Consider the following 5,745-nt stretch of genomic DNA (forward strand, 5'->3'; position numbering starts at 1 on the left):
GCCCGACCCTCGGCGGTCCGCCCCCGTTTGACGGATGCCACTGACAGCTCGCAGAAGTCAGCAGACGCGCTCGACGCGTCCCATGTTTTGAACGCGTGGCGCGAAACACTCACCGTTGATAATACACCGGAAAAGTTCGGCTGAACATCGGAATGTCTTTGCTCTGTTATGGTAACACGAATTAAAAAAAATAAACAGACTGTTCTATGATATTTGATGATGAAGACTGAATAATTTTTTAAATGTGATACTTTGTGCACGTGTTGATATGAGTACGACATACAAATATTTTGATATATGGTGGCTCAGTGTTGTGGTATATTGAGGGGTAAATAAATTAAGGAAAATAAAAAGGCAGATGACAAGTCCTTGTAACCGGTCGGCGGGAACAGACCAGATTTAAATCGCTGAACAGGTAAGTCGGACAATGGCCATCCGCCATCCGCCATCCGCCATCGAGCCACGATTCGCTTAATTAAACATGATAAATAAAAAACACATAAGCAGACCATCGTACATTCGAGATCACTTGACTGCATTATATTCACTGTATTATGCCGCGTTCGTTACAACTAAGCGCGGGTTGCATGCTTATTAAATAAAACATATCCGTAAATGGTTTACCTTTTATATACCACTTGGATCATTACACTGTTTATTACACAATAAATAATTTATCACACTATCATATATTTTCTTCGTTTCGATCTTAATTATTAAACGTCAACCGGTTTCTTGTTGAATCTTTTATTTCCTACCAATAAAATAATTTCTAACGAGTGTCATTGTTTTTTATGTCTTTTATAACATAAAATTATTATTAATATTTCACCATAAACATGAAGTCATTGTTATTATTAAAAGGGCAGGTTTTATTTAACTGATGAGATCCAAAGATGGCGCCACCTGTCACTAAACTGACTAAACGCGCCAATTTAGTACGAGAAAAGGTTGTGTAGGGGCAAAGGAATTTATAGACATGCAATAAAAATTATAATACAGTAAACAATAATATAAACGTATTTAAAATAAAATAAAACTTATTTTTTTTACACCCCTTTAATGTAATAAGCATATATTTAATTAAAATTCACACGTCATGCAGGTGCCAGGAGCACGGGAAGCCATTTGTAACTTCTAATGTGGATTTTAAACATTACAATGAGGTAGAGTAGGAGCGTGAGGAAATTATTATAATTAATACTAAAATATTTCTTAGTTGTTAGACAATGAAAACAGATGGCGTTGCAAGCATCGTTCGAATTAATTAAAAGTTAGTAGTTTGAAAATTATGTCGAAGTCTGAAATATTAAATCTGAAATATTATTTTATATCAAAATAATTTAGGAGAAATGGAAAGAGAATGGAGTGAAAAATATATTATATATAAGATTAATAACATACTAAACAACGGAACGAAGGAACGTAATGTCGTTAACAAAGTGAAATGTAGAAGGCTATCAGAAATATTAAATATGATCATTGTATAGAGAAGAAAAGCGCCAAAGTTGGTAAAGTGTGCGTGGAGAAACAAAAACACGGTGATTCATTAAAAGTTTGGAAGATATCGTCGGTATAGTGGGCACACTAACGGACCGACAACGAGCCAACTTAGATTGCGGCCTCGGAGATGAGCCTCCTCACCATAACCTCGCGTTATGACCACCGATATTGTGTTCGTGACTTTCTTACTTCATCTTCCCGTTTTTTTGGTTCGTTTTGTGTATTTTTCTGTTTTGTACAATCTTTTTCGCTTAATCAATGCGCCCAATCGATATATTCTTTTCGCGATCTCACGTTGTCATATCACACGTTGAGTCTTGACGAACGTGTGTCGTTGATAAGCCCAAGGTCACGTCTCTTATCAGATAAATCGAACAATAAGTGCGCTAAATGCTTACGGAAATGCGGAAAATTTCAAGAGTGCTGACCCATTTTTGTATTAAAAATAAAGAAATAAGTCTAAACAACTCGTCGTTTTTATGAATCTAAGCAAATATTCAGGCATTTTTTATAATTATTTCATGTATTTATTTCTCTTTTTATACATTTTACTACTTACTTCCAGTTCTTAACTAAGTCAATGGACAGACTGAACCTCATATAATTTTTAACTAAATTTGGCCATAATGAATTAAAAAAAATGAATTCCTAGTTGTCATAAGTAATTGTACCTACTATTTCTATTATCAAGAGAAAATTGTATAGGACAGTTTTCGAGTGGTTCTAAGTCATCTTTAAAAGATAACTCGCCTTTTAAATTTTTTTCGATAGTAGGTATACATCCATTTTTATATCTATATTTGTTTATCTACTAAGTAAGGTCCTTTTAAAAGTTACTTAGGTACTAATTCGTATAAGATATCATTGCGAGGTTTCCTTTTCGGTTATCTAATTATAAAATTTTCGTTGAACAGACAGTAACCGAATTAATGTTCCACATCTATAAAATAAGAATCGTGTGAATTACAAGTCTCAGCCACCAAGAGCCAGCAGACGCCCCGCGGCACATGGTGCAGTGTGCCTAAGCTTGTATATAACGAGATGGATTCGATTGGTTCCCTGAGCTGGTATCCGTGCGTATCCCGGCTGAGTTTATTATAATGACCACCGGGGTGAGATGTAATCTATCCGGGGACACGTCCGCTCCCGATGACAGATAGCAGCGAAATGCGTTTAAAACTCTGAAAGTATCTCGAGGCGTGCGTGCGCGCAACCACACTTTAATGAGCAGCTGTCCGAGTGCTGGTGACGCTGTGTGGTGTTGTGGTGTGCTGCGGTGTCACCACCCCGTCGATGTCAACCTCCACAAAGCCGATATAATTAGCCAGCATTACGAGTGTGTACATAGCGTTATTTTCACTACACGTCACGTAATTTGCTGGAATGTCCTCAACAGAACAAAGGCAAATATTTTAATATCATTAATGCTAACAGGGGACTTTTTAATTTGACACGTGTTTATGTCGTCTTTACGTTTAAAGATAATAGTCATTAAATGTTTGTGTGAAGGCTGCTCAGTAATACCTTGCGTTTTATTCGTTTATCAAAAACACAATATCTATACGTCTCCTGAATATTATCACGACACTAATTAAATAACTTTAGCAGCCCGTCTTCTTTAGATACATACTAAATGTATATTACTACATTATTTTTCTTCGGACTTGTGTTGCGGTGCTCTGTAGATGTCTGGTTATGTTCACATCACTGAGAAGTGGCGTTACTGTTAGTCGTTAATAACATTTTGTTAACAATAATTTAAACATATCGTCAAGATTTCAAGAAGAGCAACAGTCGTTTATCTTAAGGAGGGCGATAACGGACAGACTGTGGGTTATTATTTGCAAATTGAATGCTCCACGAGTCCGGCAAAAGAATTCCTTAAGGACATAGAGCCTACAAGCGGTAGTCAGTATTAGCGTATGTGGACAAAGCGAAAACAAAAATAAACCAAACAAACAAAATGGACAGCAAAAAATGTCTGCCGCCGTGCTATCTACAGCTCGCGATCCTGTCTCAAATAATGGACAAGGGACCCGTGGAGTCTAGCGAGTGTTAAAGAATACGCGGCTTGTGTAGACGCTGGAGGCCGGTGACGACAGCGATACAGACCAAATGATACATCGCCGATAGAAGCGACCTGTCCTCACGAAAGCTGTTGAAGTCTCTACAAGTAGGTGTTATGAGGTGAATTTTGGCAAAAACTGCCGGAAAGTTTCATTATCGGAATAAGTCATAACGGAAAACTAAACCTTCAGGTTATATATGTAGTGTCATTAAGTAATGTGATCCGAAGGGAGTCTCCACGGGCTCCTGGAGCAGGTCAGCACGGTACTGCACCCGCCGCCGCACGTAAATCTACATCAACGCGGTGTCCCCTTCGTTTTGTTCTCATTCACTTAAGGTTCGCACTACCATCCCCCTCTTCCCCCACCACCCTCCCTCATACACCACACACACACACACACACACACACACACACTCTACAGTCGACACAGCTTAGCTTATTGAGAAGAGCAAATTTCTTGGTATAGGAATTGTCTATTTGTAGAGAAACGCTTTCAATATGTTATGTTTTAATATGTTGTTGACAATATAGTGCAAGGATCGCTGTATAAGTAGGATACGAATAGTTGATGACTGAATGATCTTAAACTAGTATCAGACGGTCTCGGACGCGGACACAACTCAATAAAATATAAAAAGTAACATGAACAAGTTTATGAAGAACAAAATATGACCCTTGAATGAGACGGCCTTCCTTCTTTTTTTTTTGCTTTTGGAATTTGTTAAGGTTAGGAAACTGTTGATAGATATTTACATATTAAATAGATCAATTAGAATATTTATCTTGTTATCACATAATAAATATAAATAATATTCAATAATATGTAAATTATATTTATAAATATAGTGTATTCATACTTTAAATTAACGTTGTAGAATAGAAAATCGTTCGGTTCAGAGAATAATGTTGTCACGTGACAGTTGACGGGTGACAGGTGACGGGTGACGAGTGACGGGTGACGGGTGACGGGTCGATATCTCATCACTGTCAATCAAGTGACATTCGGATTGGTTTGACAGTGACATCAGCTGACTGAATACATTAGATAGTGTACAGGTTGATCTGAGGCGAGGAATATGTTCGAGAGGAAATTCGAGTCCGTACTATCTGAGATCACTCCGCAAGTGTGTGATCATATTAATATAAATGAAAAGATATTTAATTTTTTTAATGACGCTTTAATTATAACTAAACATTTATTGCTCATTAACATAAATTACGTTGCTAATGTAATTTGCATTTTAACTGAATTCCAGTATTATAAATAGTTAGCTAAATAAATGATCGTCTGTTGCGTGATTAAATGACATTTTAATTTGTATATAAGCATTGTACATAATACATGTACTAGTATACATAACGTCAGAGGTAATGCCTTATTGTGCTGTTTTTGTTTGTGTGGTGCAACATATATGTACATACAGCGTGTGCCACCGTAACTCGTACTTTAAGTTCAGTATTACTATCATCATAAATCATTTACAATAACAAATAGTTCACGTCTATCTGCTGAGAGAAGGCAACCTGAAGCGAGTGGAGGGAGTTGGCTACAAATAATCAGTATAGCCCTATCCCCTACCTTTAGGTTATACAATCTAACCGCTCTTTAGATATATTTTAGAAACGTTCACACAAATTTGATATTTTTTATACGGACTTAATATTTTTTAAATAAATTTACTCAAAGAAAAATTTTTCTCAATATAAAAATTATTACATATTTTCATACATAGCAATGTTAGCTTTTTTAAATATGACAACTTATAATCATAAATATAATGGCTTCTTTACTTTAGTGCGTACATTTTAAATAATTCTTCAAACGTGACACAGTCTCGACTTACTTCACGACCCTCTCTCGTTGTAAGTGGAGTTGGAAAAAGACTCGTAATATCAATCCAAATATTTTACTACAACAAAAGGTGATTCCCATAAAAATGCTAGGAGTCGTCCCGTCCTGGCTGCTTGCACATATTAAATGACTTTTACGGATAATTAGCATGCGACCGTAACTATATAATGTTACATTGTAATTAGCTTTTTTAAAGGAAATAAGTATGTAATAAAACAGTACGAAACCATCCTATCAGTTGGATACTCCGAGGCAGGTGTGTTTTTATGCTTTAAACAATTCCCGCTTAATTCCCAAGCTATAATTGAACAGGCTACGTCTA

Source organism: Danaus plexippus, assembly GCF_018135715.1.
Source record: "Danaus plexippus chromosome 9 unlocalized genomic scaffold, MEX_DaPlex mxdp_24, whole genome shotgun sequence".
NCBI classification, from domain to species: domain Eukaryota; kingdom Metazoa; phylum Arthropoda; class Insecta; order Lepidoptera; family Nymphalidae; genus Danaus; species Danaus plexippus.